Here is a 10603-nt window from a genome sequence, read left to right as displayed (position 1 = left end):
CTTTTAAACTCTTCTTACTCTCTACTTAATTTAACATAGATACTACAGGATCTACGTAAAAATTTTGAAATTTAGGGGAAAAAAAACTCAAAAAAGAAAAACATGAAAAACTAAAATTATATTTTAGGGGAAAAATATGAAAAATAGATTCTACTTAAACCCTAAACCCTATGGCCTATGGGATAGGCTGTGTTCAGATTTCAACTACAATGCAAACAGTGTAGCTTGTAAACATTTCTCTGCGCGCGCGTATGTTTCATCTCTGTTCATTCCCATGACGCTCGCTAGCTTAAAGTTCGCGCGCAAATCCACTCTTCATCTTCGTTCCACTCCCTTCCAATGTGTCCCCAAGGTTGTGCCGAGATCTCTCGCGGTGGCTAAGGCAGAGGCCCCGACAAACGAACTAAGCAGTGTCTCAATTCGTGAAGAAGGCAAGGGAAGACTCATCTCAGTTGGTGTTAAGCTTAGGGTTTTACATTTTTTTTTGGAAATTTTGAATTGGACTTTTGCATTGTGTAATTCTGAAATGGACCGTGTTGTTAAATTAAGAAAACGAGAAGGCCCCGACATGGAAGAGGCTGAATTACGCAGAGATTGGGGTTCACAATTCAATGATTGGAAGCACTACGAAAAAGGTTCTTAACGGGCTAAAGAAAAAGGGTAAATACACGTCTGTCACTTTCTTAAGCTGGGTTTTTGCATATGGAAGATGAAAGGAGATGCATTTCAATGATATTTTTGTTAGTTATAAAGTGACATTGTTGATTGCTGGGGTTTAGATTTATATGGCGATTACACCTCTGCTTTGTAGAAAAGTGACAGAAGCTAATGCAAATGAAAGGCAAAACCAACACAGCTGAAAATTGGGAGGAGTTTTACTCACTTTATTCATCAACCATTAGCCTTTAAATAGGCATACATTAGACACAAACCAGAAAATTAAAATAGGAATAGGATACTAGAAAAATCGAGCCACATACAATCTGAAGTCTGAACTTCATGCTAAAGAGTTGGTGAAACATAATGTGATTAATGTCTAGTGGCTGTGATTTTACAGCGAACCATAAATGAATTCGCTTGTCCAAAAAGTAGTTATACTGCACAATGTGTATAATGATTCAGTGTAATTATACTGCAACTAATGATTCAGTGTAACCTTTTGCATTTTGATTATATTCAGGCTAGAAGACTTTTAAATTTCCCACTTAGGGATTGCAGCATCAACCAAATAAAAGAATTGGCCTGTAACTGTACTTCCTGAACATCTCCTCAGACCTTGCATAATCTGTGATGCCTTTAGATGTTAAAAAATAATTGCGAGTCTGTGACTATGCAGTACCTTTATTTTTATTCTCATCCACACAAGCCAATTTTTAACCAGTTATGGTCCTGGACAAATTGATCTTTTACTGTGGTATATGTCTTGCTTTTGTAAGTTCATAGCTTAAGCATAAGTTCTAAGACTTCTAGATTTATATGAGCAATACTAAGTGATCTTCAAGTATGTTGTTTTTGTAGATGCTTGCTTTGATTGTGTTTAGATGAGTGTGATTGTATTTGATTTGGTATGGATTATGTATGTATTGCTATGCTATCATGTCTTGATATATTTATTTTATTTTTATTGTCAATGCCAATTATGTTTCTCCATTTTTGCTTGATTTTTATATTCTGAGTGTCCTGCTTTTTAAATGTCTGTAATTTGTTTTTCTTCTCCTTGTAGGATATGATGTATACCTTGTAGGAGGTTGTGTGTGGGATCTTATTCTAAAGCAAACACCAAAGGACTTTGATGTTATAACTTCAGCTGAGCTTAAAGAGATTACTTCTATTTTATTTTGTGTTTTTAAAAGTTTATGAATTATATTTATGAAATGACAGTTTACTGGACAGTGCTATAGATCAAACTATTATGTTCATTAAATAGCACTTAAAAGGGCAACAAATGTGTTTGCTTTGGCATTTGGCTTTGCATAAATAGTTAATCTATCCAATCTCACTTGAAAACTTAAACTTCTATTTTGGGCTCAATGTCTTTGGATCTTAAAATTACATGATGAATATTAATTCAATTTGCAGGTGACGAGAACATTTTCATTGTGTGAGATAGTTGGTAAACGTTTTCCGGTATGCCATGTTCACATCGATGATACCATTGTTGAGGTTGGATATTCCTGTTAACTTTGAAGCATTTTAGCTTTGGTGTGAATTTTCTCTGCTGAAATGCTTACTTGAATTTGTCTGTATTAAGTGCTGAATTTCTTTAATTGCTTTTTATTTATTTATTTATTTTTATTGATAATCTTATCTCCATTCTGATTAGGTTTCAAGTTTTGATACTACTAAATGCAAGGCGGGTATGGAATTCTCTCATCATATTGAAGCACCTAATGGCTGTGATAAGAAGGATCAACTTCGTTGGATGAATTGTTTAAACCGAGACTTTACAATTAATGGGTTGCACACCAGTCCCTGCAAAAAAAAAGATTGAAAAAATCTTTCTCTCTTGCTCTCTTTGAAGGAAGAAGGAGGGGGAGGGCGTCTGCAATTGTCTTCTCTATAACCACTCTGCTTTTTTTAAATTCACATATACTTCAGTTTGTACGACTCTTATGCTGTTAACGAACTTCATGCTCTTGCAGGTTGATGCTTGATCCATATGCAAGAATTGTCTATGATTATTTTGGAGGAATAGAAGATATTAGAAAAGCTAAAATGTGCATGTATCTCATATCATCTGTGGTTTCTTATATTACTTTTGCTAAGCAGCAGTTTGAGACTTTGTAACAATTTTCTGTGTGAATAGGTGCGAACAGTAATCCCTACTGAAACTTCATTTCAGGAAGATTGTGGTGAGTTTCCATGATCAATTGCTTCATACTGCTTTTCTGAATATTGTGCATTTTAAAGTCTGACAACATTTTTTTTCTGCAGCTGGTATTCTTCGTGCAATTAGAATTGCTGCTCGCTTAGGATTTAGTATTTCAAAGGAAACAACTCATTTTATTAAAAATCTGTCTTCTTCAGTATTAAGCCTTGATAAGGTATTTGTTAGAATATATAAAAAAATTCCAATAATATCTTGATTATTTCTTTAATCAATTTTGAGTATCATATTTTATCTCCTAGTATTGGTTTTAGTTAGGATTATGATATGATATATTAATATAAATAAGGGTTAGTGATTTATGTACTGTAGCACATTATAACATATAACATCATAATACACATGAATATTATTCAAAGTCTCTATTCTCTCAATTTCCCCCTTCAACGCCTAAAATCCTATAATTTAAATGTTATTAGAGCGAAACCATTCTCTGTGACCTATCACAATCAGTACTCTGCTTCTGAGCTCCTTAAAAAATCTGAAACTTTATTTTGTTACCATGTTTTTTTTCCTTATGGCAATCTATGCAAAAAGACAGTATGAAATGGAGCAAGGCTATGGAAAGATAGACTGAAGCATAGCCAATTTGTGGAAAGATAGGATAAAGTGGAGTCATTAGGCTAAAATGGAGCTAATCTGCCGAAAGATAGGCTCAAACAGACCTATTTGTGGAAAGACATGTTGAAATGTGATAGAATATATGATAAGATATTCTATCAGTATTGCTAGCCTAACTAATCAGTTTGTATTTGATAGAATATATTATCAAAATATATGATAAGATATTCTATCGGTATTCTTAGCCTACAAGAGGTGGTTTGGGCATGTACAAAGAAGACCACAAGAGGTGTCAATTAGTGTTGATGGATTGACAAGCGTCGAATCCACAAGGATTTTGTTTGTACTTACCTAGATGAATATTTTATTAATAAAAGAAGTTAAAGAAAATTGACTTAAAAAGATTATGAGAAAAACAATAATTTAAATTTGCAGAAAATTAAATCAAATAAGAGGAGAAATTAAACAAGAATTTAAATTAATTAAAGACAAAAAAGATGAGAAAGTCCAATATTATTGTAGAAGAAAATTCAGAAGATGAAAATGTTGAAAACTTAGTCTACCAGAGCTACTCTTTGATGCAATGTTAATGATTTTTCTCTATTTATAATTATTCCAATTTACACTTGCATCTACTAGTATACTCCAACTTTGGTCCTCCGCATGAAAAAGTCCAATTTATCTATTTTCTCTCTCAAATCCCTTTGTAGAACTAAAATAATAAATTGCATTAAGAATAAAGATGTATAACAGGCTAAATAAATATCAATCTAGTGATGACTTTATTTAGATACACTTTTTCAGTTCTCTTGGAAAATAACGTTTCTCAACGCTATCCCTAAAACTTATCATGCAAATGAGTGATCAAGTCACAAACAATAATATTAAGGACATGAAAAGATAATGCAAATGTAATATTTATAAATAGATAGAAAAAGAAATTACATAAAGAGTAGTTGACTGTCAAGTTCCCAACAAAGGAGGTTTAGTCTCTCATTGTCACGGAAACTTTACAATTGCAAGAGGGGAATATTTAGTAGAGTGAAAAGATAAGAAAAGAAATAGAGGGAAAGAATGACTTTCAATGCTTGTTCCTCCTTCTTCTAACCTTTGTCTTCTATAAGGAATTGTATTCTCTTGGAATTTCTGTGTGTGTTTTTTCCTTTTTCTCTCTTCTTCTTTTATAGGTGCAGATTAGCAGACTTCTTAATTAGTCTACTTTTCTTAATTAGTCTTGTTTTTCATAATTAGTCTTGTTTTCCTTAATTAGCTTGTTTTCCTTGATTAGTCTTCTTTTCTTAATTAGCCTCATTTCCCTAATTAGCCTTGTTTTCCTTAATTATCCTTGCTTTCTTAAGTTTTATTTTACTCACTAAGCATCATAAATTCACCACTTTTAATATTCTCTGCACAAAAACTTAAATGATGTTAATTTAACAATTATTTGCTCAAAAAGAAAGAATTAAGAGAGAAAAATTATAAATTCCTATATAATTTAACTCCAAAATATACTCATAATTAGCCGTTATCAGTTAGAAGAGTAGATTGCAAGATTTTTAGTCAGTCAAAAGGAGAAAAGGGAGATTAAAAAGGATGTTGGAGGAAATTATTAAGGAAGATCTCAGGCTAAACAATATTTTTGAAACTTTAGTTTTTAACCGTGCCAAATGGTGTCGTGTGATTCATATAGCCGATCTCATCAAGTGGGATAATGCTTTGTTGTTGCTGTTGTTATTCTCTCGTGTACAATGACATGATATAAAAGATAAAACACTAATCCTTATGTATACTAGTACTAGCTAGATTCTCTTAATTCTTAGTTTCTTAAAGAAATCAATAAACATGATAAAATAGTGAAACCACCCTCCACAAGATCATCCAAGATACTTTAAGATATTCTAAAATACAATACTAATATTGTGAGATATTTCATGGATATTCTAATTTCTAACTATATGTATACCAATTTCTTGGCTAATTTGTTTTCCTTCTTTAATTGTTTCAGGGTAGGCTCTTGATGGAAATGAATTATATGCTAGCATATGGTTCCGGGGAAGCTTCTTTGAGGCTATTATGGAAATCCGGTCTTCTAGATATACTTCTCCCCTTTCAGGTAGATATTGATTTTGCATTTAATTTCTGAATCCCAATCATGGAATGCATGTTTAATTTAGGTTCAATATTACAGGCTGCTTATTTGCTCAACATGGATTTCAAAGACAGGATAGAAGAACCAATATGCTTCTGGTAACCCCAACCTCTTTGTGGAGTTTAGACTTATGACGTTTGCAGGATATAGATTAACTTGCCAACATTAATCTACGTGGAATAGCATACTAGAGATCAAGCTTCCTAAGCTTTTTTTTTTTTTTATCGGAAAATGGTAGTTTTGTTAGAAATGTTAGTTGGGGAGATTCGAACCCGCGACCTCTCGCCCTCCCTTCTCCAACCACTGGGTCAACCTTATATCTTCATCAAGCTTTCTAAGCTAACTTAGTAACTTGTTTGTTATCCTGTCTATCAAGTTGTGCATTAAAACATGTACGTGTTAGGAAATTAATTCAAGCCCTCTCCCAATTTCACATAATCCTCGCATATGCTATATAAACTAGACTTTGCTATATGATAAGTTCCTTGGTTACTGGGGACATGGATTTTTTTTCGGGGGGTGGGGTGGGGAGGGGTTATTTAACTCAGTTTGAATACCTTGACTAAGAATTAGATAAATTAGGAATTCATTCTTATTTTAATTATTTTAGGGTTTTCAACATTAAAGTCTACCAAATCCTTCTTTTATATCAGAATGGACTGCATAATGTGTGTACCTTATTGTCCGACTTAGCCATTAAAGCTTTTCATACTAGTCTTATAATATAAACATATGACCAAAGTCTAAGAATTTCCAAGTAGTGAATCGGGAGCAGGAGTAATAAGAATATTTGTTTCTTGGGTATGATCTTAAAATGCATAAGATAATAGCACCGCATTGAAATTTTACTTGTTGGATCTTCTGTAATTTCATTGCAGTCTTTGTTCTCCAATTTGGATAATCTTTTGACACCTAATCGACCTTTCTTGTTGGATTTGTTCTCCAAGTTGGATAAACTTTTGGCACCTAATCGACCATGCCAGAATAGCTTATGGTAAGAGTTATGCAACAACAATGCCTTTATCTCCCTTGTTTTACTTTGTTAGCCATATCCATGTGATAAACATAATTGTAATGCTTTGTGAAAAAAAAATGCATTAGAATACTTTTGTAATTAGCACAAGAACTGCAGTTAAGCCTTCTTTGAGGATCATGCTATACACTGACATGTTTGAAGACATGAATTAAGTTTGTTGGTCTTTTTTCTCTTCCTGTTTCAGAGTGAATGTCTCACAAAGAACCTCTATTTCCCCATTCATTTATCATCAATTGAATCCCATGGTTTACTTTAATTTTCTTCTTTTATGAAGTAGTTTATATAACAATCCATTTGGGCTTTAAATATGTTTGAGATCAGCTGTTTTTGTTTTTAGTATCTGTAACTTTTTTTTTATGCCTGCAATATTTGTTGTCTCCTGTTTTTCTCCTTGCCATTTACTTTCTGTTAGCAATATGTTTTACATCCCTGCAAATATAGTAGTTTTAATTTTATATCCTTGTAAGGTACTGTGATTTTTGTTTTTAGTCATTGTAAATATAGCGTGTTTTGTTTTTGGTCCATGCCATTATGTCCCTGCAAAATACAATGGTCTATGGACAATTCCTGACCTCCAAGTCTCAGGCAGCAACCTTATCGTTGCACCAAGTCTCACACTCTTTCAGTGCCTGTCACTGGTCTATGGACAATTCATTTTTCTTTTTGGGATCTAGAACTAAAACCTGAGAATGGGTCAGGGGGAATGGGAATGAAGGTTCTTCCCTCTAAAAAGGGGAGAGGGGAAGGGGGGCCTCGTTATCAGTTCTAAATAAGATAGAATTGAAGACCTCATAATCGTGCCAAAGACACGGTCTATGACTATTTAAAGAAAATGCCATGCTCACAGTGTTTTTGCTAATCTTGTCTTAGGTGAAACTATAATCTAAATTCAGAATTGCCTTAGGTGAAATCAAGTGCCCCACACCAGTGTGTCTGGGAAACATCTATATCATTTCTGATTTTTTTTAATTTTCTTTTTAACAAAGTTTTGGTTCATAAAAAACAAAAATATCATACTTTTGGAGCTCTTGTATATTTAATTTAATCATTTAGTAATTTTCACACTTTGAGTATGATTGAAGTTTTCTTTTCTTAATTTTCTTTGATGGTTAAAATTATTTATAAACATTGTTTTTATTTCTACCCATTCTTCTGAGATTGGGTGGACAAAGCTAAGTACATCGGGAATCTATGTTTTCAGGGTTGGTATCCTAGCATTACATAAAGCATTGAGTGATCGACTAAGGGACCCTTTGGCAGTTGCTGCGTTTAGCCTTGCAGTCCATAATGGTGGAAATTTGTTGGAAGCGATAAACATAACAGGGATGATCAACAAACCACATGATGCCAGATTTCCTGAATTATTAGATCCTTCAGGTCTGGATGTTGAGGCATTGGAAGCTGAGATTCTGGATCTTGCTGAGTCTGCTTGCTGAGTCTGTTAGAGGGACAATATTGCAGATGACAAATGAGCATTTTGTGTCTCAGGCTATGGCTGACTATCCTCAATCCCCTCGTTCGAATCTGGTGAGCATCTTTTTCCTTGATTTTTTTGCTCGAGGAAAATGTTGTCCATTTACTCCGGTAGATGGATTACACTAGATATTTCAAAATCCCATTAAAAACAAAACTTGCAATTTTCCCCACCAATAGCACACATATTCAAGTGCAAAACATGCAGAGAGAGAGAGAGAGAGAATGTTTGCAGCAGTCGGGTTTCTTATAATTTAAATCATATTTCATTTGAACAAGGAAGTTTCCTTAATCCTTACTAGTCTGTAATTCTGTATCTCCTTAGGAGTTATGAATTTAAATATTTCCATTCCCAAGTGCCAGCCAAGGGAATTTTCTTTTGGCTTAATTGCACTTTTTACTCCCAACTTTTTCATTTTTGGCACATTTTATCCCAACAAATTAATTTGACGTATTTTATCTCTAACTTTTAAGAAACTTGTGAATTTTATCCTCTATCATTTATCCATTAATAAGCAGAAAAGTTGAGGGTGAAATTTGCCAAAAAAAACAAAAAGTTGGATAAAATTCACCAAAAAATAAAAAATTGGGAGTAAAAAGTGCAATTGTGTTAGGAGTAAATTGATGGAGGATAAAATTGGCAAGTTTCTTAAAAGTTGAAAGTAAAATGTGTCAAATTAATTTGTTGAAGCAAAATTCGCCAAAAAATAAAAAGTTAGGGGTAAAAAGTACAATTCAGCCTTTGTTTTTTCTAGTAGATAAGCTGAAATAATATAAGGCCTGGAAATTGAAAAATTAAAAGAAATGTGTATATATTTTTTCAACAAATTCTTGAAAAAAATAATTCATTTCATTTAGATAGTGACAAATTGAGTTGTATACTTGGAATATTTACTTATTATTTTATAATTTATGGATTACTTGTATAATTATTGATGATGTTATTAGACAGTTCAAATTGCCAAATCAACCAGATATTTGATATATATTCTTTTATTGTTTAGGAGTCCATGTTATAGTTGTTTGAGTTGCAAGATTCAATATGATTCGGCAAGCTAGTTATTCATGTCATATGATGAGTTAGAGATGTCTTTGAATTGCGCAATTCCTGCATAAGTGATTCAGTACTACCTATGCAAATTACACAAACCGGTGATTATTTTTTTCTTTCTACTATGCATCTCTTTCACCAATCCTCGTGCTAGAAATAAAAAGTCAGATAAGCTTAAATGATTAATTGAAAAGGAACTAAAGGAATGCTCTTGAACACATCATATTTGATTCTTTCGATTGCTCTAATTTCATTTAGGCTTCACACAAACACTTCTTCACTCTATGAACCCTATTTGGCTCATTGGCTGGTCTGTTGTTCTATATTTATTATTTTGATTCATAAGATCATTTATTTATCTCTATCGACATTATAAGTTTCATGATTGGACTTTGCTGTTAACCAATAGTTTCAGCGAATGCATGAAAATGACTCATAAATAAGTACATTTGTCAAATTCCTAATATATATCCCGTTGGTTGATGTGTATTGGTAAAGACAGGACCCCGACAAGTGAAGTGTATTCCAGATAATCAGATAGCTACACTACACCTGCATACGACTCTGCGAGTGATTTTTGAATCTGTTTTTGGATAGGGCTGATAGCTTAAGATATTGCTCGAACTATAAGGGCCAATGGCTAAGACATAATAATTATAAACAACCAATTTTTTCAGGGAAATTAAATTAGATGGAAAAATTATAAAATATGGTAGAGTAAATTCACTAAATAGTTGTTTAATTTTATTGGTCAAGTTTACTATTGAGTGGTGCCACTGGGCATAGGGTGCCTGATTTTTTCATATTAAGTATTACATTGTGTACTGCAGGTAGCTATGTTTACATCGCTTTGAAGAAATCATTTGGTACTTTGGGAGTTTATATATATCCACTCCTTGTGGTTTTAATCACGGTGCTTGGCTTCTACTTTATGGACTGGTGGGGTATTAAAAAGTTAAAGTTATGGCCTTGATTAATACGTATAGCTAACTGATCAAAATGATACAAGCTTGATTCAGATGGTGGGATACTGGTATCGTAATAGATCATGAATATGAACTAGAGTATAGCTGGAGAGTGGCCAGCTTGAAGTTTTGTAGTGATTTTTAGTTTTTATTTTTTTATCGAGAAATATTAATTATTAGTTAGTTTTTTAACAAACCTTCAACCTTTCACTTTTTTTTAACTACCCAACTAATCTTATATATCTCATGTTTGCATATCATGATACTTATTAGGGTTTTCTTTCTTTTTCCCTATACATGACATAAGGTTAGAAAAGTGAAAGGTCTCAGATTCAGTCTCCTTGATAAAATCCTGGGTTTGAGTATTGTGGATAAAAAAAATATGATTGAGAGGAAAAATCTTATTAAAGGTGGGTCAGTTAGATTTTATGATAAAAATTAATTATCAGTAAAATTTGATAGATACTCCATACCAATATCA

At 32.8% G+C, this 10603-nt stretch overlaps 1 pseudogene; it reads left to right on the top strand.

Moving 5' to 3' along the window:
- The first annotated feature begins 274 nt into the window (after positions 1 to 274).
- On the top strand, positions 275 to 9095 carry LOC114415838 (annotated as a pseudogene).
- Positions 9096 to 10603: the final 1508 nt, after the last annotated feature.

This window comes from Glycine soja, chromosome 6 (assembly GCF_004193775.1).
Source record: "Glycine soja cultivar W05 chromosome 6, ASM419377v2, whole genome shotgun sequence".
Classification (NCBI taxonomy): Eukaryota; Viridiplantae; Streptophyta; class Magnoliopsida; order Fabales; family Fabaceae; genus Glycine; species Glycine soja.
Note: the sequence above shows the minus strand (reverse complement) of the source record. Positions and strands in the feature narration are given on the sequence as shown.